Source organism: Ovis canadensis, chromosome 18 (assembly GCF_042477335.2).
Source record: "Ovis canadensis isolate MfBH-ARS-UI-01 breed Bighorn chromosome 18, ARS-UI_OviCan_v2, whole genome shotgun sequence".
NCBI classification, from domain to species: domain Eukaryota; kingdom Metazoa; phylum Chordata; class Mammalia; order Artiodactyla; family Bovidae; genus Ovis; species Ovis canadensis.
The window spans coordinates 46098921-46126268 of NC_091262.1; the positions used below are offsets into that span (position 1 = coordinate 46098921).

A 27348-nucleotide genomic window follows, 5' to 3' on the forward strand; every position below is an offset into this window, starting at 1 on the left:
AGGTTGGTCATAACTTTCCTTCCAAGGAATAAGCGTCTTTTAATTTCATGGCTGCGTCACCATCTGCAGTGATTTTGGAGTCCCCCAAAATAAAGTCTGACACTGTTTCCATGTTTCCCCCTCTATTTCCCATGAAGTGATGGGACCAGATGCCATGATCTTAGTTTTCTGAATGTTGAGCTTTAAGCCAACTTTTTCACTCTCCTCTTTCACTTTCATCAAGAGGCTTTTTAGTTCCTCTTCACTTTCTGCCATAAGGGTGGTGTCATCTGCATATCGGAGGTTATTGATATGTCTCCCAGCAATCTTGATTCCAGCTTGTGCTTCTTCCAGCCCAGCGTTTCTTATGATGTACTCTGCATATAAGTTAAATAAGCAGGATGACAATGTACAGCCTTGACATACTCCTTTTCCTATTTGGAACCAGCCTGTTGGTCCATGTCCAGCTCTAACTGTTGCTTCCTGACCTGCATATAGGTTTCTCAAGAGGCAGGTCAGGTGGTCTGGTATTCCCATCTCTTTCAGAATTTCCCAGTTTATTGTGATCCACACAGTCAAAGTTTACTTAACTACTAAAGGTGGCATATGTTTTATAGAGTACTTTCACAAACCAGATCTAATCCTAATCACAAATTAGGATTTTAAAAACAAAAACATTTCATAAGTAATTAAATCGACTGTTTTCCTTCTACAGAAAGCACAGATATGTTACAAGCATCATAATATTAAACAATGCTATGTCTTAAAAATAAAATACATGTATTAAAATAGAACTCATTTTATTTGAAAGACAAATTATGTTTTCCAGCACTGAAGGATTCCCAGATAACACTGCACTGTTGTATAATGCCAACAAGACTTTTTGTAATGGTGCTATAATGTAAAAATAGCCAAATTATGCTTACTGCTATTGAATAGGCACCTCTCTCTATAAAGGCATTTTGGTAAGGCTCTATTCATTTTGAGAAACAAGAATAGAAAAATAATGGAGATCAAAAGCTTGCTCTAGATGATGTATGTGGCAAAGCGTCTTCACTAAGCTACATGCTAGTAAAAAAAAAAAAAAGAACACTGGCATCAGAGACTGGAATCCCACCTCTAACACTAAACTGAACCTCAGTTTTCCTTATCAGTAAAATCAGAATATCACCTACTTTCACAAGATTGAGAGGAAAATTAAATGAAATGTAACAGGTGAAGACTAAAGGAATCCAGTCTTACAGGGTAATCCCAATATCCATTAAATGAATACGGGCAAGCACATGTAAAAAAAGAGAGAGAAAGATTATTATAAATTATAGGTTATAAGTGATGAATATAATGTAAATAGTACTCCTCCAGAATATACTGGCCAAACTCTTGTATTTTACCTATAAAGAAACAGAAACTCAGGGAGTTTGAATGACCAGCCTGAAGTTAAAAAGCAGGCAGAAAAGGGGCTAAAATCTTACTTAACTACTAAAGGTGGCATATGTTTTATAGAGCACTTTCACAAACCAGATCTAATTGATCTTCACTATGAGGTAGTTAATCTGCCTCATGAGAAAATCCAAAGCACCAAAGTCAGCCAGTGAGTTAGTGATGATGGAACCATGTGTAAAACCAGGGACACTGAATACTGCTTCTCTTAAAACAGAGACTGAGTCTTTCTTACTCATAACTTGACTAACAGAAAAAACTATGTCTTAGCATGCAATCACACTGTCATATTCAGTTAATAATTATGTTTAAAGTCATACTACAAAGACATAAATATTTCCATTTTCTACTTAACAGAATCAGCCTCTTAACATTAAAATACTCAAAGACAAATTTTTTGACATATTTCCCAAACTAAAACCTCAGTAGATATTAGTCTAGTGCACAGTACCAAGAATTATTTTTATTCTGTTTATTCATAGATTATTTAAACAGGACAGCTGGGTTAGTGTGTTGCTGAATATTTTATCATAATCAAGCAGTATGTTGTTTCTATCATTAATGATTCCAATACTCACATTCTTAAAAATTACTTAAGCAATCCTATAAATTGTTCTTTATTTTATGTAAGATTTTGTAGCTAACCCTTAGGTCAATCAACTCTTGTACTTAAAGATGATTCACATCTACAAAATAATCATGTTACAAATATTGCATTATTATGCAGCTGAAGGGACAGACAGGCTGGGAAACTGATTAAAAGGGCTCAGTGGAGATGAGCCAATTGAAAATACAGCATCTAAGTAAGTCACATTTACACGTTTCTGAATGTTGTTAAAAATATATAAATTTGCTTGATATTCCAAATTCTTGCTTTTAAAAAGATCAAGCTTTGAAGGAAGATTTCTAGGTTTAAAAGAGGACGTGGCACAGCAATGGAGGAGGTCAGAGCTCAGTCTTTATGACGGTTTTCAGATCGCTTGTACAAATAAGAACATGTTAGCTGAGCTCCAAACAGATTTCTGCTCAAAACCACTTTCAAGGATGTGAAAATAAAGGACCATGTGCATCAAAGTAATTTCTGAGTTTTGCAACTAATAACTGGCAATACTGCCTTTTGGGTGAGTGAGAGAAGAGAACCATTAAATTAATATACAAATGAGCAGCAATCACTCACACTATTTTCCCATGAATAAGAGAAGAACATAATATGGGTGAGGATCAAGCACTTGAAATAGTTATGGCCAGAGACTACCATCACATTAACCGCTTAGCTCAGTTCATAACATTTCACTTGGACCCATCAAGGACTGTCATCCAAAAGGCACATCCAAAAGGTCTGAACGTAGAAGAGTAAGCCTTCTGATAAACTGAGATTGCGCTTACACCCTAAGGTATGTTGCTTGTCTGTCTTCTGAGCATTTTAAAAACTACACTTGATAATAACACAATTTTGAATCCCTTTTACCTAGCGCTAATTTTATAGTATACTTTTTAGGTAGACAAACCATTAAGTAAATGTGTTAGAGATTCAGTTGAAAAAACAAGGCCCCAGCTTGTGAAAAAGCAACAGTACAGATAATACTGATTCCCATAGCTTTCTTAGCTAGGAATAGTGATCACACAATTCAGAAAGATCATGCTGAAGCATCTTATGGATTAATACAGATAAATTCTGTACAGTCCATTTTGTTCTGCCTTAAAATTATCTAAAATCAATCATTTGAAATTGACTGTTATGCAGTATGATCAATTATTGAAATAGTCCATTTCTCAATCACCTTCATTATGCAGTTTACTGCAAACATAGTCCTCTAGAGCAATTCACAATGTGTTCCACTAATTACAGTCTTCATTCAGCACACATTTATTAAGCACTTATTGTGTACTACACACTATTAGTACAGGAAATAGCATGCTGAATCAAATTAGCTCCTGCCTTTAGAAGCAGCGGGCATGGCTTACAGAAAAGCAATTATTACATAAGGCAACAAGTACTATAAAAGTAACGTGTACAAATCACAACAGAAATATAGAAGGGGAAGGACTGAATTCTTCCTCAGGAAGTGAAGAAAGGCTTGTCAGACTATATTTTAACAGAGACTTACAGGATGAGTAGGGACTTCCCAGGTGGTGCTAGTGGTAAAGACCCCGCCTGCCAATGCAGGAGACATAAGAGATGTGGGTTTGATTCTTGTGTTGGGAAGATCCCCTGGAGGAGAGCATGGCAACCCACTCCAGTATTCTTGCCTGGAGAATCCCATGGACAGAGGAGCCTGGTGGGCTACAGTCCTTAGGGTCGCGAAGAGCCAGACTCAACTGAAGGGTAGCACAGGAGTTTGGTAAATACACTAGAGATTGTTCATGAGGAAAGGGGAGTAGGACAGACCTACAGCATATGCAAAGCTGCATAAGTAGAAAAGAGGACTTGTTTGTCAGGGCAACAACAGAGCTCACTCACAGTAAAAGCAAGCAACGACCAGGACAGGGCACAAAGGATCTTCAACAATGTTGAGGCCATGTTAGGAGTTCAGCCTTTATCTCAATAAAAGTGTGAAGCACTAAAAAGTTTCAAGCAGGGATGTGATAATGACTTTGGTTTTAAAGAAATCCTCTGGCCATACAACAAAAGGAAGGAATAAACTTGGAGGCAATCAAGTCTAGTAGATTTATTAAAAGATCATTAAACTCACTACTGGGCTCCACACAGGTTTCTGCTCAAAACCACTTTCAAAACCACTACTGCCTTTAGAACAAGGCAACAAGATTTGGCCCTCGTGTGGCCACACACATCTCTCTCCATGTAGTGAGCAGAGAAAAGGGCCAAAAGGAAGTGTCACCTTACTGAGTCTCACCCTAACAGACTACTTTCAACTGACCTGGAATCCCAGAACTCCTGGCCCAAATGGCAGAATCCATTTCCAGGACAGGTCCTCATGTAAGTATGTGCAACCCTAAACTAAGCGCTAAGTTGCTTCAATCGTGTCTGATTCTTTGTGACCCTTTGGACTGCAGCCCGCCAGGCTCCTCTGTCCATGGAAATCTCCAGGTAAGAACACTGGAGAGGGTTGCTGTGCCCTCCTCCAGGGGATCTTCCCAAACCAGGGATTGAATCAGTGTCTCTTATGTCTCTTACCCTGGGTTCTTCATCACTAGAGCCACCTGGGAAACCCACCCTAAGTCTGAAAGGTAGCCAAAGGGCAATTGCTATGGGAAGATGGGGGCTGTAGAGAAAGCTTAGACTTTATCACAATTTTGGTAAATACATATGTATGTATATTGATATATATTTATGTAAATATATATATTTATAATATTAAACAGAAACAAACATTTAAGAACTATTTTATATGGTAAAGTATATAATGTATACAATATTTAACAATATTGTATATATGTAATATGGCAAATTTGCAATTTCATACCATACTTGTGTATCAATGGATATTTGTGCCTAGAAACCTAAGTTTTTTTAACGATATATACTCCTGACCTGAAATTTTAAATTTTTTAATGTTTTAGAGAAGATCTGAAGTAATTCTTTGACAGAAAAAAAAATATGTCCCCCTTAAGATAGACATACTAAAGTCAGGATCAACTTACTAGAAAAGTCAAAGCAATGTGAAGATAGATAAGTCAACCACATATTGGATAAGAAGCTAGTGAAAAAAAAGAAAAATCATTTAGTGAAGGATCAATGTGTGGCTAAAGGCAGATATTTTTTATCCACAAATGAGCTACCGTGTTGCACAGCTTTTCTTACTGAACAGAGATGCACTGCCCTCACATTAAATAAAGAACTCTGAGCAATACACTGTAGCAAGCATCTGTTGGCTAATGACAAAGAAAACCATAGACCTTTTGAGGCCACTTTCCATCCAGCTGTAAGCATGGAAGCAGCAAACACACATGCTTCTTTTCAATACCAACCCCACTGGACAGCTACGTGTAAAAGAATGAAATCAGAATATTTCCTAACACCATACACAAAAATAAATTAAAAATGGATTAAAGACCTAAATATAAGGTCAGGAACTATAAAGCTCTTAGAGGAAAACATAGGCAGAACACTGTTTGACATAAATTGCAGCAAGATCCTCTTTGACCCACCTCCTAGAGTAATGGAAATAAAAACAAAAACAAACAAATGGGACCTAATTAAACTTAAAAGCTTTTCCACAGCAAAGGAAACTATAAACAAGATGAAAAGACAACCCTTAGAATAGGAGGAAATAATTGCAAATGAAGCAACTGACAAAGGATTAATCTCTAAAATATACAAGGAGCTCATGCAGCTCAATATCAGAAAAACAAATGACCCAATCAAAAAGTGAGCAGAAGACCTAAACAGACATTTCTCCAAAGACATATAGATGCCCAATAGACACATGAAAAGATGCTCAACATCACTCATTATTAGAGAAATGCAAATCAAAACTCACACTGTTCAGAATGGCCATCATCAAAAAATCTACAAGCAATACATGCTGAAAAGGATGTGGAGAAAAGGGAACCCTCTTGTACTGCTGGTGGGAATGTAAATTGATACAGCCACTGTGGAGAACAGTATGGAGATTTCTTAAAATAAATAGGAATAAAACTACCACATGACCCAGCAATTCCATAACATACTGGGCATATACCCTAAGAAAACCAGAACTGAAAAAGACACAGGTACCCCAGTGTTCACTGCAGCACTATTTACAATATCTAGGACATGTAAGCAACCTAGATATCCACTGACAGATGAACAGATTAAGTGGAATATTACTTGGCCATTAAACGGAATTAATTTGAGTCAGTTCTAATGAGGTGGATAAACCTAAAACCTGCTGCACAGAGTGAAATAAATCAGAAAGAGATAAACCAAATTTCGTATATTAACACGTATATATGGAATCTAGAAAATTGGTACTGATGAACCATTTTCAGGGCAGGAATAGAGATGCAGACATAGAAAATGGACTTGTGGGCACAGCAGGGGAAGGAGAGGATGGGATGAATTGAGAGCAGCACGGGAAACACATATATTCCCATATATAAAATAGAAAGCTAGCAGGAAGTTGCTGTATAACACAGGGAGCTCAACCTGGTGCTCTGTGACAACCTAAATGGGTAGGACAGAGGTGAGAGGGAAGTTCAAGAGAGAGGGGATACATGTATACTTATAGCTGATTCATGCTGATATTTGGCAGAAGGCAATACAACATTGCAAAGCAATTATCCTTCAATTAAAAATAAATGTGCATAATTTAAAAATAAACAAATTTTTAAAAATCAGCCCCAAATAACTATGAAAAAGAAGCTTCTCAGCTTTCATGTCATTTTGTGTCAAAGGCATTCCAAATATTAATTATATATACTAAACAAGACACTTAAAGTTAACTCTAAACAAGCAGATATCAAAATATATAACTGCATTTTATTCTTATTCTACCTTTCTCTGTATCCATATCCATGGTAAAGAGAATTGGCCTATGGAAAACACTAAAGAAGACTGTAAAAGAGGCAAAGTTTGTCTTCTGAAGCCATCACTTGCATTATGTTACTTTTTTTCTGTCTCTATTTCACTTTTTCTGTTTTACTTTTTCTTCCTCTCTAACATTTTTCATATTTTCCAGGATCTCTGCTGTAACCGTCTTTCTGAGGTGTGCTTTGGCCTCTCTTGCTCTGGGGTTAAATTTATTTTACCCATATTTTTCTCAGTGTCAGGTGACCTGATAAAGAACAACACCTACAAACATCCATAACTCCTTTCCTTTTGCCTCTCCTTCTGTCCAAGACTAATGCTTTCATGTAACCCCTAGACCACACCCTTTCTTGCCTTCTCAGAAATCTTTTAAATTTTGTAGTATTCAATTTTCTCTCTTCACTTTCTTAGTGTCTCTCCCTCATTAAAAAACACATTTTTTTGTATTCCTAAAAAACAATAAAACCTTTAGCTTAAAAGGTAAATAAAACTACTATATGGAACTTACGCTATGTGTCCTCCCTTTAGTCTTTGCCCTCAAGCAAATTCACTCCCTGGTCCACAGCAACATCTTCTGCTGACACCATTATATTAATCTCAGGGTTCTTAACCTAGGGCTGTAGGGTCTGTGCATAGAATTCAGAAGACTCAAGAACTTGGGGGGCAAAATATATCACTTCTTTATTTTCTACAACCTCTAAAATTACTAACATATACTGTATTTACAAATTTACTAAATTACTATGAGCCTTCCACTATAAAATCCCATGGATGGAGAAGCTATCCATACTGTGGGCTACAATCCATGGAGTCGCAAAGAGTTGGACATGACTGAGCGACTTCACTTCACTTCACTTCCACTATATCTTGTATAGTATGTTAACCAAGCACATATTACTCTACACAATTCATTTGGTAATGGTTGCTATTGTTCTTTAGTTGCTAAGCTGTGTTGGACTCTTTTGTGACCCCGTGGCCTGTAGCCTGCCAAGTTGTCTGTCCATGGGATTTCCCAGGCCAAGAATACTGGAGTGATTACCCATCTGCTTCTCCAAGGATGTTCCCAATCCAGAGGTCAAACCCACATCTCCTGTGTTGGCAGATGGGTTCATTACCATTAAGCCACCAGGGAAGCTCTTGGTAATAATATGTTCATATAATTGCTTTCCTTTGTAATCCTACATATTCTAACCATCTATGGCAAACTGTATTTCCCAAATATACTACAAAAATATCTCCCATTTCACATGCTTTTCTATGATGTAAACATGCCACTTCCTTATAAAGAAGTAGAGCCTGGGACTTCCCTGGCTGCGCAATGATTAAGACTCCTCGCTTCCACTGCACAGGGCACAGATTCAATCCCTGGTTGGGGAACTAAGATTCCTCATGCTGTGTGGTGCAGCCAAACTAAAAAAAAAAGAATTTTTTTTTTTTAAATGAAGATGTAGAGCCTAATTCCCTTCTCCTTAAATCCAAGGTGGCACTTTGACTTTTTTGCAACCAACAGAGTGTGGTGGATATGACATTGAGAGGCCTCTAAGGCTAGGGAAGGAAAAGTAATGCAGGTTCTGGGTTACATTTCGGATGGTTGGTTAAACAGTGATAGTTACCAGAACAGAATTCGGTACCTGCAACTAGACTGTTGACATACAAAAACATAAAGCATGTGATACTGGCTTTGAGATTTGGTGGTAGACACAACCTGGCAGGGCCCTAAGAATCTCATTAGCTAAAGCTTGATGAGCCTTGAGGAGGCTGAGGAGGCTGTTGGAGAAGGCTCAAAGGAGAGTGAATAAAGTGCTCTCAGAAGCCAGAGGAAAGAAGAGAGACCCTTGTTACAAAGCAGCAGAAGATTTAGCAAAACTGTTGCCTGTGCTAAGTTAAAAAGCAGAAAATGTTGGTAAGGAACTGTTCTTCTAGCTAAGGTAATTTCCAAGCAGAAAGTTCAAAGTGTCAACTGGTTTCTTTTATATGTACACACAGTAGAAGGTACAGTTAGAAAGATGAGCTAAAGAAAGTATTCTGTTTTCAGGCAGAATTTAAGGAAATATAAAGGCCCCAGCAAATTGCTGGATTCAAAAGTAAAATTATTTTCATCTACAGTCTCGCCCAGCAGAGAATGTTCAAAGCAAGAAAAGGTCTGAAGACAAAGATCAAACAGAGGTTGCTGGGAGGAAAATATGGTCTCCAGGAAGAGAGGAAGCCAAGGATGTTACTGAAAAATCCTTTGTTAACACCTGGTTTCTCCTTGATCTCCTTCCCAGTGCCTTTTTCTGTACTTGTCCACTAAAACTAGACAGGTCCAAGGGTTTTGTCCTCAATGTCTTCAACTACTTCTGAAAATTTATTAACCCCCAAATCTCTGTCTTTCTCAAGCCCCCACCTCTAAGAACTAGACAGATCTATACATCTCTACCTGAATATCACAGGGAAACCTCAAACTAAACTATTTCAGCATCTTATCCATCCCTACCCAAGTTCTTCCTATACCTGTACATGCACTGGGAATAAGGAGTACTACTACCTAGTAAACTGCCCAACACAGGAGTTGTCCCTGATTTCTTCCTCTTCTTCACCCTGCCTTCTTCCTCCCTCAAGCAACAGCTGATAATATCAGTTTTCAAGTTCTACAGATTCTACCTGCTAAACTTCCCTAAACTCCACCCCTCTTCAGTTACATCCTGTCTGGACTACCTTTCAAACAGTATCTCCATATCAATATATCTTCCATACTATCCTCAAAATCATCTCCTTAAAATAAAATATTAGTCAGGTTAATCTCCTGCCTAAGATTCTTCAAAGACCCCTATCAAAACCTTTGGACATAGCTTACAAGTAAGTATCTTTTGGTCCTGTTCTCCCCTACAAAATGCCTCACATACCATTTATTTCAATGATGCAAAATAAGGACCCACCACAATTATGAGTACATACTTCTCCCCATAGAAAGCAACTCCTGTTATGAATTCTAAGTACTTCGCTATGTGTTAATTGAATTCAATAATTATAGAGCACCTACTTCATGGCAAATCTGGCAGGACGTATGCCAGGGCAAAGCATACAGAAACAAATAAGAAACAGGTCCTGCCTCTCCCCTGGAAGCACAGAGAAAGAAGGAAAATAAGTACAACACAGGAATTTGTAATGGAAGATACCATGATGTAGTAAACTAATCATCTGGAGTGTGCACAGAGGTAGAGCAGGCAGTAAGAAAAACAACAGGATAAATATAGCATATTCTCCTGGAGCAACATATCCCTTTGATGTAAGTAACTTAAAACATTTTAATATTAATACACTCATTATAAGCAGAATACAAATTACATGAGAGATACAATTAAATACTTTAAAATTCATGGGCCATTTGGGGTAAGAATGACTATCCAGAGTTAGAATTTAAAGCAATATTACTTAGCAGAAGGATAGCCATGTTAAGTAAGAGACCTTCTTAGAACTGAGCAACTTACACCACCTAAAGGACATTTTGGCTCTGCAGATCCAAAAAGCCAGCTCTGGCTGGGCAAAAATTCAGTGAAACACGACTGGATGGTCAAAAAGATTCTGTTACAATCAGCCTATACCTCTATACAACCTCTTTAGAGGGCTTCAGATATGGCAAGAAGGTTTGCGGACAACTGAGGAATCCTGATTGAAGGCAGGAGAAGGGGACAACAGAAGATGAGGTGGTTGGATGGCATCACCGACTCGATGGACATGAGTTTGAGCAAGCTCCGGGAGTTAGTGATTGACAGGGAGGCCTGGTGTGCTGCAGTCCATGGGGTCACAAAGAGTCAGACATGACTGAGCAACTGAACTGCACTGAGGAATCCTGAACCTACTAACCTACTTGGTCAGATTAAAGTTACCTGTAATTATGCAAAGGAAGCCTAAGAAGACCAAGAAAAGTTTATACTGGCTCTAGTTCCTGCTGAGATGCTGAGTCAGCAAAATCGCTGACTCAAAATCTCTTTCAGGAGATCAGCCCTTAGGGAAGTTACACAGGAAAAAATGGAGAAACCTATGAAAAACCCCTGGGATAACAAGGACCCATTTTGAATTGTTATGTGTGGAATGATGGTTTTGGCCTGAGGCAAGAGGCACCCCACCAAAACCATGGGATAACAAAACAGAACACCTACTGAAGTTCAATTTTTGCTTTTCTTGGGTCCCAACACCTTTGTGCACACAACCTGGTCCCATCTGTGGGACAACCACTGGTCTCTGGTCCTCAGAAAAATAGAAGCTGAGAAAAATACCTGGATACACACTAATCTGCCCTGGATGTTTCTTCACATCACCCCTCCTCCTACACAAATCTCTTCCTCAAGAGAAAAATGTAAAGAAGTGACCCGAAGTTATACTGTATGGTGTTAGGAGTGACTGACCCCAACCCCAGAGTGCCTGGGGCTCTCTAACTCCTGCCCTGATATCATCAGGATGTAAACCCAATGCTCTCCTACAAAATAAGGTAGACATGATGACTTCAACAGAAATACTTTCTAACAATTCTGGAGGCTGGAGGTCTGTAACTAGGGTGCCAGCAGGGTCAGGCTCTGGTGAGGTCTCTCTTTATGGCTTGCAGATAGCAGCAAGTCTTATAAAGGCACTAACCTCAATGGAGCAAGGCCCCACCCACCTACAGGACATCATCTAACTTTACCATCTTCCAAAGGCCCCATCTCCACATACACACACTGGGAGTCAGGGCTTCAGCATACAGATTTGGAGCAGGGGGAATGATATATTCAGTACATAACATCCATTTTTTAAGGGGGATATTTGATCCTAACATCATACCATATGAAAAATCAATGGCAAGAATTTAAACATCAAAAGCAACTTTTACAAAACTCAGTGGAAAAGATGACTATTGTTCGACATCAGTAAGGAAAGATTTCACTATATTAAGAACCACTGTTCATCAAAAAATACCTTCAAGAAAGTAAAAATACAACTTATAAACTAGCATAAAGTATCCACAATACACACAACTCATAATGCACTATTATCAACAACACATATAGCACTAGCATACACATACAAACGCATTTGGAACATCGCCAAAAAAAATGAGCAGGAGACAATAAAGAGGCATTTCATGGCAGAACACAAACATATAACCAAGACATGTACAAAAAACTGTTCATCACAAAGGATTATAGATTTTCAAAGCAAGGCCCTGTGTCATGAAAAACAGTGACAAGCTTTGAAATGGACCTAAACCAAACAAACAATTAAAAAAAAACAAACCTAGTGAGTGTTCTCTTGAACTCACACATTCATTACCTCCATCTTTCATCGCCTTTGAGAAATTTTTCAATTTGATAAAATGTAGAAAATTGATGATAATGTGAACTATTCTTGTGTACAACAGAGCAAATTAGTTATGTCCAGTGGATTACAATTGATAATTGCCCAGGAGATAGACCAATTTTTGCACCTATTTGAAAATTTTATTTCAGCATTCCTTTACTACATATAAATAAGCAGTTCTTCGAATCTCCCTTTGAACTGATTTAAACATCTTACCAGTTTCCTCATTAGTGACTTAAATAAAATACTTGACAAGTGTTCATTTTATATCTGTATGAGAGTCACAATTATACCTCCTTTTAAAAATCCTTTGTGACCTCAATTAAAATTCAACATCAACCACTATGATTTAAAAAAAAGAAAAAACCTTTCAGCAAATGAGGAACAGAAAGGGCTATTCAATCCAAGGTTAATGTCATTATGAATGACTGACAATTTTCTCCTTAAAGCCAAGGATGTCTACTCTCATCTCAAGTGATGAGAGTATTAACTTTTAATTCAAGTATTAAAAGTTGTATGGGAGGTTCCAGTGTGTAAAATAAGGCAAGGGAAAACTGACAGAATGAGGGGAAGAAGTAAAACTGTCTTTGATTATATACCTATCACAATTACACAATAAAGCCTGGAAAATCTTAAGAAAAAAAGCTACTTAACAAAGGCCAATATACAAAATTAAATTCTATTTTTATATGCTAGTGATGAATAACTTGAAACAAAACATTTAAAATGTCACTACAATAACAAAAAATAAAAGACTTATACACTGAAAACTAAAAAAAATACATAGCTCTTAAGAAATTAAAGATTTAATTTTAAAATGTTAAGATGTCTACTCACTTTAATTTGATCTGTGGAATAAATAGTGTGAAGTAAAATCTATAAATGTTTTTTTCAGAAAATGAAAAGCTGATCTTAAAACCTAAATTTCAGTGGATTTTAATATTTAAAGGAAAAATAAAGAGCCTAGAAGAGCCAAAACAAATTTTTAAGAAAAAGAAAATTAGAGAACTTACTCTACTTGACTTCAAAACTTAAAAATCTACTCTAGTCAAAATAGCATGTTATCAACAAAAAGGAAAAAAGTATCAATGGAACAGACATATACATGTATAGTCAACCAATTTTTGATGACAAGAAAGTCATCAAAGCAATTCAATGAGGAAAAAGTCTCTTTAACAAACGGTACTGGGGAAAGTGGTAATTCATATGCAAAACAATGAAGGTAAACCCTAAAGTAATATTAAATAAAAAAGTTAACCTAAAATGGATCAAACATCAAATTGTAAGACCTAAAAGATATGCCTAAAAGTAAGATGTTTCTCTTGGGCGAAAACATAAAGCAAAAGCTTCACAACACTGGATTTGGCAATGATTTCTTGAATATGACACCAAAGACACAGGTAATAAAAGATAAAACAGACAAACTGGACTCATGAAAAGTTTTAAATTTTGTACATACAAAGACACTATTCATGGAATAAAAAGATAAGCCACAGAATGTAAGAAAATATTTGCAAATCACATATATGATGAGAGAATAATATTCAAAATATATAGAGAATTCCTAAAACTCAACAACAAAAAAACAAATAACCCAAAAATGGGCAAAGGACTTAAATCAACATTTCCCCAAGAACCTTTATAAACGATCAATAAGCACAGGAAAAGATGCTCAGTATCATTAATCATTCAGTTCAGTTCAGTCACTCAGTTCAGTTCAGTTGCTCAGTAGTGCCCAACTCTTTGCGACCTCATGAGTTGCAGCATGCCAAGCCTCCCTGTCCATCACCAACTCCCAGAGTTCACTCAAACTCACGTCCATTGAGTCAGTGATGCCATCCAGCCATTTCATCCTGTCGTTCCCTTTTCCTCCTGCCCCTAATCCCTCTCAGCATCAGAGTCGTTTCCAATGAGCCAGCTCTTTGCATGAGGTGGCCAAAGTACTGGAGTTTCAGCTTTAGCATCATTCCTTCCAAAGAAATCCCAGGGCTGATCTCCTTCAAAATGGGCTGGTTGGATCTCCTTGCAGTCCAAGGAACTCTCAGGAGTCTTCTCCAACACCACAGTTCAAAAGCATCAATTCTTCGGCACTCAGCTTTCTTCACAGTCCAACTCTCACATCCATACATGACCACAAGAAAAACCATAGCCTTGACTAGATGGACCTTTGTTGGCAAAGTAATGTCTCTGCTTTTGAATATGCTATCTAGGTTGGTCATAACTTTCCTTCCAAGGAGTAAGCGTCTTTTAATTTCATGGCTGCAGTCACCATCTGCAGTGATTTTGGAGCCCAAAAATATAAAGTCTGACACTGTTTCCATTGTTTCCCCATCTATTTCCCATGAAGTGATGGGACCAGATGCCATGATCTTCGTATTCTGAATGTTGAGATTTAAGCCAACTTTTTCACTCTCCTCTTTCACTTTCATCAAGAGGCTTTTTAGTTCCTCTTCGCTTTCTGCCATGAGGGTGGTGTCATCTGCATATCTGAGATTACTGGTATTTCTCCCGGCAATCTTGATTCCAGCTTGTGCTTCTTCCAGCCCAGAGTTTCTTATGATGTATAAGCTAAATAAGCAGAGTGACAGTATATAGCCTTGACGTACTCCTTTTCCTATTTGAAACCAGTCTGTCGTTCCATGTCTAGTTCTGACTGTTGCTTCCTGACCTGCATATAGGTTTCTCAAGAGGCAGGTCAGGTGGTCTGGTATTCCCATCTCTTTCAGAATTTCCCACAGTTTATTGTGATCCACACAGTCAAAGGCTTTGGCATAGTCAATAATACAGAAATAGATGTTTTTCTGGAACTCTCTTGCTTTTTTGATGATCCAGTCATTAGAGAAATGCAAATCCAAACCACAAGTACCATCTCACACCAACAGAATAGCTACTATGAAAAAAAACAGCAAACAATTTTAGGCAAAATGTGGAGAAACTGGAAACTTTGTGCATTGTTCAGGGGAATGTCAAATGTTATTTCTGCTGTGGAAAACAATATGGTGATTCCTCAAAAATGAAAAAAATACAGAATTACCATATGATCCAGCAATTCCACTTCTGAATATAAACCCAGAAGAACTGAAAGCAGGATCAGAAAGAGATATTGGTACACCAAAGTTCACAGGAGCATTTTTCATAATAGCAAAAACATGGAAGCAACCCAAGTATTTATTAACAGATGAATGGATAAGCAAAATATAATATATACATATAACAGAGTATTATTCAGCTTTATAAAGGAAGCAAAAACATACCGCAACATGGATAAACCTCAAGGACATTATGCTAAGTGAAATAAGCCAGTCACAGAAAGACAAATTACTGTATCATTCCACTTATATGAAGTACTTCTATGAGTAGTCAGTCATAGGACAGAAAGCATTATTGAAGTGCCCTTTTGGTTGGACCAAGAAGTCCCATCTTGGCTGCCTGGGACTGTAGGGAAAGGAAAATGGGGATTTGTTGTTTATCATCTACAGAGTTTGCTTCACAAGATGGAAAGAGTTATGGGGGGACTCCCCCAGTGGTCCAGTAGTTGGGAATTCACCTTGCAATGCAGGGGACATAGGTTCAATCCCTGGTCGGGGAACCAAGATCCCACATTCCACGGAACAACTAAGCCCAAGGGCACTGCAACTACTAAGCCTGTGAACTACAATTACAGAGTCTACAACTAAGACCTGAGGTAGCCAAATAAAGTAATTAATTTTTTTTAATTAAAAAAAAAGAGTTATGGGGATAGATGGTGGCGATTGCTGCACAACACGAAAGCATTTCAAACCACTGAACTATATACTTAAAAATGGTTAAGATGATAAATTTTATGTTATGTATATTGAGTTACAAATTTTTTAAAAGACACTAGAAAGAGAGAATGGGAGGAAAGAACTTTGTGATGGTGAAAACAGATGATTCTTTAAAAAAAAAAAAAGTGACAGAAATCAGATTAGTGGTTCACTGTGGTGAGGGAAAAGAATATCAGGGAAGGAGCCTGAGGAAACTGAAGCAGTAAAAAAAAATATTCTAAATTTTATAGGGGTATGGATTATATAGGTATATGCATTTGTCAAAACTCACTGAACTATATATTTTAGATCTATATGTTTTACTGTAACACTGAAAATTATACCTAACTTTTAAGAGTTTTTTAAAAGATCACAATTAATTTTATTTTAGATCATTCAGCTAGCAAAATTTTAAAGTCTAAAAACACCACGTATTGTAGAGACTGGAAAACAACAAGATGTTACACACTAATTGTAGAAGGATAAAATGGGGCAATCACTTTGGAAATAAATTTTGGATTATCCCTTTAACATTTAGTACCATATAACCCAGCAACCCCATTCATAATTACATAGTGCAGGAGAATCTCTTGCACATGAACTATTCTAAGAGTCATGTATAATGTTTCTTTCATCAGTGTTCAAATTAGCAAACACCTGAAGACTGAATTTTTTATCACTCAATCCCAGAAATAAATGATAACTAAGGTTATCAGGTTTAAACATTAAAGATGTCTTTATGTATATATTATCACTTTGTTCAATGTGTGTGTGTACAGTATAAATCCAAAATTAAGGCACAGAATTAGGTACTATAATGATTTTTTAGCATATTAAAAAGCAGAGATATCACTCGGTTGATAAAGGTTCTTTGAGTCAAAGCTATGGTTTTTCCAATAGTCATGTACAGATGTGAGAGTTGGACCATAAAGAAGGCTGAGCTCTAAAGAACTGATGCTTTTCAACTGTGCTGTTGGAGAAGACTCTTGAGAGCCCCTTGGATTGCAAGGAGATCAGACCAGTCAGTCCTAAAGGAAATCAACCCTGAATATTCACTGAAGGACTGATGCTGAAGATGCAACTCCAATACTTTGGCTACCTGATGCGAAGAGCTGACTCACTGGAAAAGACCCTGATGATGGGAAAGGTTGAAGGCAAAAGGAGAAGGAGGCAGAAGAGGATGAGATGGCTGGACAGCATCACGAACTCAATGGACATGAGTTTGAGCAAACTCCGGGAGATAGTGAAGAACCGGGAAGCCTGGCATACTGCAGTTCATGGGATTGCAACGGGTCAGACACAACTGAGTGACTGAACAACAACAATGATTTTTTATTTTTTATTTTAAAAGGTAGAATTTATTCTTTCAACATGGCTTTTAGGGAAGTAAAGACCGGAACTTATCTAAATGTTGGTTACATCATTGACACTATATTTATACACAAAATATCCTGCAGCTGTGAACACGAATGAAGTAGATCTAAGTATGCAGAAAGATTTCCAAGATATGGAAATCAGTTGAAAAATCAAGAAGTAGAACAGTACATTTTCACAGATTAAAATGAATTCCATAAGATATTTTAAATTTTATATATATATTTGCAAAAACAATTTGAAAGCTAATCAACTACTAATGGTACTTTCTTCTGCAGAGAGGGACAGAGGATCTAAGGTGAAAGGAAGACTTATTTTTCCCTGTAAATCCTTTGGTACTATCTGAATTTCTGACCATGTACCTGTTTTTCAATTTACTTGGAGGGAAGGGAAAAAGATGCTCTCAAAATACTTTATGTTCTGGCAAGCAACCTCTTCATGCTTCACAGGAGGGGAAGAGCCAAAATAATCTTGAATAAGAACAAAATAGAAGAATTCAAAATAGGAATATTGTGAATTCAATACTACAAAATCTACAGTAATCAGACAATGTGGTACTAGCACAAGAGAAGATGTATAAATCAATGGAATTGATTTGAAAGTCCAGAAATAGCTTCCCAGGTGACACTAGTGGTAAAGAATATGCTTGCTAATGAAGGAGACACAAGAGACACAGGTTTGCCTGCTGGGTCCAGAAGATCCCCGGGTCTGGAAGATCCCCTGGAGTAGGAAATGGCAACCTGCTCCAGTGTGCTTGCCTGGAAAAATTCCATGGACAGAAGAGTCAGGTGGCCTACAGTCCATGGGGTCTCAAAGAGTCAGACATGACTGAACATGAGCATGATATTCATTAAGAGCACCAAGCTAATTCAGTGGCCTAGGACAACTGGGTATCTGAATGCAAAAGAATGAAGTTGAGCCTGTACTTCACATCACATATAAAAATTAACTCAAAGTAAAACACAGATCTAAATTTAAGATCTAAAACATTAAAACTCATATTTGAAAGAAAATACAAATTAATCTCCATTACCATGGATTTCTTAGATAAAACACCAAAATCATAAGCGATAAAAGAAACAGATAAAAATAAAATCTTTGTGCTTCAAAGAACAATACTGAGAAAGTGAAATGACAACTCACAGAAGGGGAGAAAATATTTGCAAATCATATATTTCATAAGTGACTTTATCCAGGATATATAAAGAACTCTTACAATCAAAGAATAACCTAATTTTTAAATGGGCAAAGGATTTGCATAGGCCTTTCTCAAAAAAAGATATACAAATGGCCGTTAAGCACATGGAAAGATACTCAACATCATTAGCCATTAGTGAAGTACAAATCAAAACCACAATGAGTGGTTTACAACCATTAGAATAGCTGTAATTAAAAAAAAAAAAAAGAGGACAATAACAAATGTTGGTGATGATATGGCAAAACAAATCATACACTGCTGGTGGGAATGTAAAATGATACGGTCTCCTTGGAAAACTATTTGGCAGTTTCTCAAAATACTAGACATGGATTTACCAAATGACCCAACAATTCCACTCTTAGGTATATAACTGAGAGAAATGAAAACATGTACACACAAAAACTTATACACAACTGTTCACAGCAAAATATTCATAACCAAAATGTAGGAACAATCTAAATGTTCACCAACTGATGAACAGATAAGCAAAATATGGTATACACATATAGCAGAGTACAGCTCCTGACCAAGAAATCCACCTATGACTTTTCCAACCCAGCCAAAAATTACTACAAAGGCCCCAGCAGACCTCACATGGGAAACCTGCCCTTCCCTCACCAGATTTGGTGCACAGCCAACACACTGCAGTCTCTGAACAAAGTTGTGGTCAAGGATGCAGGCCCCCAGGTTGACCATGCTCTTTAGCACAGCTGCATCCCTAGCCCAGGTACATTCTTCCAGGAGTTTCTTTAATCTGTGGCCTGCAGCTGAGGCCTTTCCTCAGGTGCTTCTTCTGCGATCTTCACATTAGGAAGGAAACATTAGAGATTTTCTCTACTCTTGACTCCATACTCTAGCCCTTCCGTCTCAGCCTCCAAATAGCCCTGGGTCCATAAAACTGTAGGAACTTTTTGTTTAGCGCTCCCTCAGCTGTGAGAGGACTCCCCCCACTGCTCCCCTACCCCCATACTGATTCCCTGAGTGAGAGGACCTGTACTTTCTCAGGTGTCGCCTCTTGCTTATACTATCTCAGTAAGTGAATAAAGGCTAGACCATCACTTTCATTTTGGAACGTTGTTTTTAACCAGCTACTCTTGACACTTGGACGCTCAGTACTACCCCTACCCTCAACCCCATCTCTCCCTCTGTCTCTCTCTCTTAAGTCAGCTAAATCCCTGACACATATAATAGAATATTATTCACCCATAAAAAGGAAAGAAGTACTGGTTCGTGATGAATGAACCATGGCTGAACCTTGAAAACTTTATGCTAGATGAAAGAAGTAAGTCACAAAAGACTACACATTGTACAATTTCAGTTATATGAAATGTCCAGAATAGGCAGCTCTACAAAGAGAAAGTAGATTAGTAGTTGCCTGGGACTGAGTAGAGGGAGGAATGAGAAGTGACTGCTAATGAGTACTGACTTCTCTTTGGAGTAATAAACATATTCTAAAATTAGACTGAGATGATAGTTGCATAACTCTGTAAATTTAATTAAACACCAAATTTAAATAAACAAGTGAATTTTATGATATGTAAATTATTTCTCAGTAAAGCTGTTTTTTTTAATGTTAGTTCCCAACACTCTCAGAGAACCAGTGAAATGAAAAATGGATAAAAGCAGAATATACTGCTTTGTAAAGGAGTTTGTAAAATATCCTTTAAACAATGTAAAGGTACTGAAGGACTCTGAGTCATGGACTAACATGATGACATTTATCTTTTAGAAAAAGCACCCTTATAAGTGTGACAAGAATGGCTTAGGGCAGAGCTGGATTCAAGGTGGAAAGACCAGGTGACAGACTTATAATTGTATATTTTAAAAAATCTAAAGATGAAGATTTGAGCCAAGACACATAAGAAAAGGAAAAGGGCTATGATACTATCGTTGGAGTAGAACACCAGCCACAGAAATCAAACACTAACATACTAAAGGATATATCCTTATTTTATAAGCCCCCCAAACAGTGGGAACTAAAGAAAATAATCAGCTCCAAGAGAACAGAGTGGTAGAAAACTCTTAATAACAGAACTATTAAAATAGTTACCAGATATTATAATCTAGGACTTAACTAATTAAAGGTTTGCCTTTAAAAATATAAGATTATAATGCCAATATCTTTCTCAAGTGTGTGTCAGAGAACAGCTGTGTGAATTCCATCTTTGCGTATGAAAAACAAAGCAAAAATTCACTCAAAGCTATTTTAATCACTAGAACCAGCTCCATTCATTCCAATCAAATGTCTTACAAATTAAAAGTAAGCATGCTATATATATAGCTTTATAATAAATAGTATTTGCTTCCTATTAAAACTCAGAGGAAAAGACACTAAATTTTTAAAGCCTTAAATTTTTCAGAAACAATTATTTCTCATTATAAATACATTTTAAAAGACACGTGTATTCATAAAATATCTTACCTTGGGTTTTCAGAAAAATCCACAGAAAAATATTTATGGCATAAGTTCCAGCTTAGGCAGACACCTGAATTGGAAAAAAAAGGAAAACGATGTGGTCAATATGACTAAATCTGAGTAGGGAACTTAATTTTTTCAAGAGGAGAAACCTAACTTGACTGTTCAAATTTTATGTTCAAGTTGTTCTTTAGAAATCTGTAGACTGTCAAGGATATTAATTCTGCTAAACTTTCTATTATCTATAATTATTTAATATTTTGACAACTCTTGAAATTTAAAAAAAAAAGAGTATCAAAACATATATTAACAAGGGATGAGGGGAATCAATTCAAGAGGAATATTTTTCTTTTACCTGCTCAAGTTTTCAAAAGAAAAGGCATTTTCTAAAAGTCTGCACTCCCTATAAAATCACCATCATGACCTCCTATCCTCACAAAAATGACGGTACTCAAAATATCTGAAAATGAAAAAGTAAACCAACAGCATGTGTTTATAATAAACTTAAGTAAAAGGGAAGAGTATATGAAACAAATGGCTGATAAACTATGAAAACTCATCTATATTGGCCAAGGAAATCAAATTGAGATATCATCTTTCATCAATAAAATTAGAGTTGTTTTTAAAATAAGATGTTAGTTATTAGTGCTGTTCCAATTATCCTCCTTCTGAGACTCACAGTAGAATTGCACTTCACTGCTCTGTTTCATCTCTGGGCTATGTGACTTGCTTTAGCCACTAAAATGTATACCGACATATGAGATACTATCAAGCATAAGATCCAGGAAAGAAAGTGAAGTCAGTCGTGTTCGATTCTTTGCGACCCCATGGATACCAGGCTCCTCCATCCGTGGGATTTTCTAGGTAAGAGTACTGGAGTGGGTTGCCATTTCCTTCTCCAGGGAACTTCTTGACCCAGGGATCGAACCCAGGTCTCTCACATTGTAGACAGACACTTTACTGTCTGAGCCACCAGGGAAGTCCACAAGTTTCAGAAACCAGTACACAATTGGAAGGCCTACCCAAGTAACAAGATGGAGCTCTGATTAGGATGGTTCACTAAATGACTCCAAAGAGAGAGACAGAAGACACTGTTGATATGTATTAGACATGTAGCACGAGCAAAAATTAAACTTTGTTGTATTAAACCACTGAGATTTGGAGGACTGTTACGATAGCATCAGTTCAGTTCAGTTCAGTTCAGATGCTTAGTCATGTCCGACTCTCTGCGACCCCATGAATCGCAGCATGCCAGGCCTCCCTGTCCATCACCAACTCCCGGAGTTCACTCAGACTCATGTCCATTGAGTCCGTGATGCCATCCAGCCATCTCATCTTCTGCTGTCCCCTTCTCCTCCTGCCCCCAATTCCTCCCAGCATCAGAGTCTTTTCCAATGAGTCAACTCTTCGCATGAGGTGGCCAAAGTACTGGAGTTTCAGCTTTAGTATCATTCCTTCCAAAGAACACCCAGGACTGATCTCCTTTAGAATGGACTGGTTGGATCTCCTTGCAGTCCAAAGGCCTCTCAAGAGTCTTCTCCAACACCACAGTTCAAAAGCATCAATTCTTTGGTGCTCAGCTTTCTTCACAGTCCAACTCTCACATCCATACATGACCACAAGAAAAACCATAGCCTTGACTAGACGGACCTTTGTTGGCAAAGTAATGTCTCTGCTTTTGAATATGCTATCTAGGTTGGGCATAACTTTCCTTCCAAGGAGTAAGCGTCTTTTAATTTCATGGCTGCAATCACCATCTGCAGTGATTTTAGAGCCCCTCAAGGTAAAGTCTGACACTGTTTCCACTGTTTCCCCATCTATTTCCCATGAAGTGATGGGACCAGATGCCATGATCTTAGTTTTCTGAATGTTGAGCTTTAAGCCAACTTTTTCAGTCTCCTCAGTAGTACTTTATATAAAGATTATAGGTAATTCAAGTTTTTCCATATGTTTTGTACTTTCAAAATGCTCCGAGTAAGTATGTACATTTATGCTTATGTTAATGGCATTTTATGGCGAACCAAACTCTGAAACCTGGAATCAGTCTGAGATTTTACTAATTTATCCGTTCAGTATTGATTGCATGCTTCCATGTACAAACAGCAGTCTGTGTGGTTAGAGTTATGCTTCTGAACCTGGGTGCTATTTCCCAAGGTTCAGTTAGATGTGCCAATGAAAGTACAAGCATCAGCAATCTGCAAGCATCAACAGCAAGCATCAACATCTGTTTATCACCTTTTCACCAGCAAATGACAGTTAGGTCATGACTATTTCTAAGAATTGTATGCATTAATGATTATTTACCTAGTCTTTCTGAAAATAAGCTTAAAACTTCCATAATATTTAACACTGACATGTATTGCTTTGAATTTATGTATTTTTAATTATGTTTATTAATATTATAATGATTATATGCATTGATAAATATTCATTAAGTTTTTTATTATTTAATCATTTATTTAAATAATTAAAAGCTTTTACAAATATAAAAATCACTACAGTGTTTATAATTATAACATTAATAGTAGAAAAATGAAACACAGAAAGAGATAAATGTGGCAATGAAGATAGCATTAAACAAAAAGAACCAGGAGTATTAGGTTAATCAAATAGAAACATACAATGATATAACTTATAAGCTATGATCAATAGGGAAGGATATAATAGGAAATATTTGTCACAGAGCATGGCAATTCAAGATAGTGGGGACAGGAGTTAAACATGAAAAAGTGTACTACCTTCTCACGTCGGAAACATCTAAGATGCCTACTCTATTACAGGGAATACATTCGAAGCAAAAAAACTGGGGCAAACATAAAAGAGAGTCTGATTCAAAAATGATTGTAAACCAATGGGCACAGGGATTAAATTATTATGTTTAGTTACAACTGTATAATATATTGCTTTCTCAAGTTTGATGTTTGGACTTACACATTATATCCAAAAAATACTAAACTGTTCATAGTTTAAATTAAATACAAATACTATATTATTTATACTAATAGTCATTAAGAAGTGCCAGAGCAATGTGTGTTTATCAAGATACAGCTATTAAATATCAGAATAAAATAGTCTTAGACATCAAAGATATAACACAAGAAATATCTGGGCATTAATCCTAAAATGAGTAAAATATTTGAGACATCAGGGAGCTTTCAAGGCACTTAGAAATGAAGGACATAATCTGAAACACAAAATTATCAAGATGCAAGAAAATGAATAAACAATTTTCGATGAGTATTGGCTTCCTGATCTTTAGAAAATATGTTATAACTGTGTGTATGTGTGTATGTGTGTGTGTGTGTTAGTTGCTCAGTCATGTAAGACTATATGGGATCCCATGGACTACAGCCCACAAGGCTCCTCTGTCCATGGAATTCTCCAGGCAAGAATACTGGAGTGGGTTGCCATTCCCTCCTCCTGGGGATCTTCCTGACCCAGGGATAGAACCCGAGTCTCTTGCATTGGGGGTGGACTCTACTGTTTGAGCCACTAGGGAAGCCCAAAATTATAACTATTCAATAAAAATACAGGCAAATGGAAAAACCCTATCACTAAGCTGGTCTTGGTTTCTAAATTTTAGAAACCTTAAGTAATAATTGCCCCAGTTAACAAAATCAAGGGTTAAACTATGGCCTGGCAGCCAAATCCAGTCCATTCCTATTTTTGTCTGGCCCCTGACAATGATTTTTATATTTTTAAGTCAGTTAAAAAAAAAAAGGAATATGCAATGGAGACAGTATATAGCCATGAAACTCAAAATATTTACTATCTCACCCTTTACAGAAAAAATTTTGCTAACCTCTGAACTAAACAATTCATAACCAGGTAAATCAGGTCACAGTGGCAGCTCTAATCCAAATTCTAAAGTGTGCCATGGTATCACAGTATATTACAACTAGAAGGAACATCATCTTTCTTCTGCATCACGTTACAAAGGAAGTACCCAGAAATTCCAGTCTTCCTGGCCTGCTGCTGCAGCTAAATCACTTCAGTCGTGTCTGACTCTGTTCAACCCCATAGACGGCAGCCCACCAGGCTCCCCCATCCCTGGGATTCTCCAGGCAAGAACACTGGAGTGGGTTGCCATTTCCTTCTCCAATGCATGAAAGTGAAAAGTGAAAGGGAAGTCACTCAGTCGTGTCTGACTCTTCGCAACCCCATGGACCACAGCCTACCAGGCTCCTCTGTCCATGGGATTTTCTAGGCAACAGTACTGGAGTACCATCTCCTAAACTCAAGCACTTTACATCCCATCACAACACTGGCTCCCTTTTCTTCTGCGGAGTAATTTGAAAATAAGAGAGGTATAGTAGAGTAAATATGCTTTCCTCCAACTCTCCAGAGCCCTAACAGTCAAATTGACCAAAATGAGTTACTGATAACCATAATTGACCAGCTCAGCATCAAGGGTCATTTCTATTTTCTCAGCTTCATCTCCTTCTACTATATTCACATATCTTCCATACCAAGCAAATAAACCTACTTAACATTCTTGAATAAGCATCTTGTTCTTTTTGTCCTGAGGACCTTGGTTTATGCTATTTCCTTCCTGTGGACAAATCCTCCCTTCTCCACCTATCCAAATTCCTACCATCTTTCATGGCCCAATTCAACATTCATGACACTTTCAAAAAGTTTATAATTCTATAGAAAACATAGGTCAGGTTCATTCAAAAAAGTAAAAAATAAATATCCCCAAAGGTGTAACAAACAAAATGTTATAGAAATTCCAAAGAATAAAACGTTAAGGGAAATGTTAGGTAAGGCTTTGGGCAAGCCTTTAAATAAGATGTTAAAGGACACAGGAAAAGAGGGCATTAAAGGAAGTGGAAATGGAATGACCAAAGGTACAAAAGGAGCAATTTGTTATGGCAAAGATTCTCACCATTTTTTTGTTTTCCTAGATATGGTTCTAGCCAAATGATGGCATATACAATGTTCTTAATTTCTAAAGAAACTGAGCTACCCAAAAAGTGAAATAAGTTACAAAAAAATCACAGATGTAATATGCTGGTTAAGGTAATCGGTATTCAAAAAGTAGACAGTCTATACCTTCTTAAAGTTTTCCATTAGCCTTAGTAAACAACAACAAAAAATACAACATACCTGCTAAACCAAATATAAATTCTGTGCATTTAAGGCTGAATCTGTCACTTTCATAACATTAAGCACACCAAAAGAACTGAAAGTTTTCACTTTTTAATTATTTTAGCTTCCTTTCTATCAAGTAATTTTATTCCATGGATAGCAAATTTTGAATGGCTCACTCCATACCTAGGGCCCAGTAGATGCTATCTATATACTTTTTGAATTGATACTGGAATATAATACACATTTCACTTAAAATACTCATTCTAATTATTCAGAGTAATAGAAAGTGGAGAGAAAATAAGTAACACTGATGGAAAACAGTAAAAAATGAGGCCATAAATAAACTATTACTTCAAAATCTTCCTTGAAGTAAATAATCTATTAATATTTACCAGCATCTCAAACCTTTATTGTAGCCTTTGTTATAACACTACATACACATCATCATCAAGACAGTCATTTTTGCTAAATATAGCTTAAGGGAGAAAAATCACATAATTTGATACCCAGGAAAATGCCAGTAGTTCACCTTTGTATTCTTCACAATTCCTAGCACATAGTGGTGCTTTCAAATCATTCATTGAGTTGAACAGTCATAGAGCAAATGTTTATTCTGCTGTCCATATAAGTTCATTATATTTCATAGGTATGAGTCATCAGCTCTGACAATAAAAGCAGAACTTATACCACCACAAATCCTTGACATATTTCAAGAGCTCTCAGAAACATGAAGAGATATCCAAGGATATATTCCCTAAATTACACAAGTATAAGAAGATACACCCGTTCACTGTTGTAGATTTGCTATATTTAGATGGCCCTTGAATTGAATTATTCAAGCATATACCAGTACAGCACTGAAGGGGTCCACATACTTGCTCCTGACAGTCTGGAAACAAAAGCTCCTATTCAGATAAAAGATGACAGGCAACAGGAATCTGACAGGCCAGTAATTTACTTCCTTTTCTGTACATTGGAACTTGTAGGCCTCCACAGTCATTAAGCAAAATTAGTTTCATGATGTCAGCCAAAAAGCCTCATGGGCAATAGTTTTATGTCATTAAAAAACCCACCATCCTCAATCTGTCTGAATTTGTGTTCGCTTATTAGAAGCCTCTCAGTGAATCAGCAGAGAAGTTTTTTTCATTGCACTCTTGCTCTATCAATGCTTGGTGTGGACCCAAACTATAACAAATTCCTATTCTCCCTCTTTCCCTACACTTAAAGTAATTTAGATATAGTTGAAGAAGCTAAATATCAAACAGTCTAGCAGTTC

General features: G+C 37.0%; 1 protein-coding gene across 6 annotated transcripts in view; it reads right to left on the reverse strand.

Annotated features, from left to right (window-relative positions):
- Positions 1–27348, reverse strand: part of PEAK1 (pseudopodium enriched atypical kinase 1) — a 323221-nt gene that overhangs the window by 244242 nt on the left and 51631 nt on the right. For all 6 annotated transcript variants that reach the window (XM_069560149.1, XM_069560146.1, XM_069560150.1 and 3 more), the window contains exon 2: positions 20985–21048. The gene's annotated coding sequence lies outside the window, so the exon portion shown is untranslated. The remainder of the gene's footprint in view (positions 1–20984; positions 21049–27348) is intronic.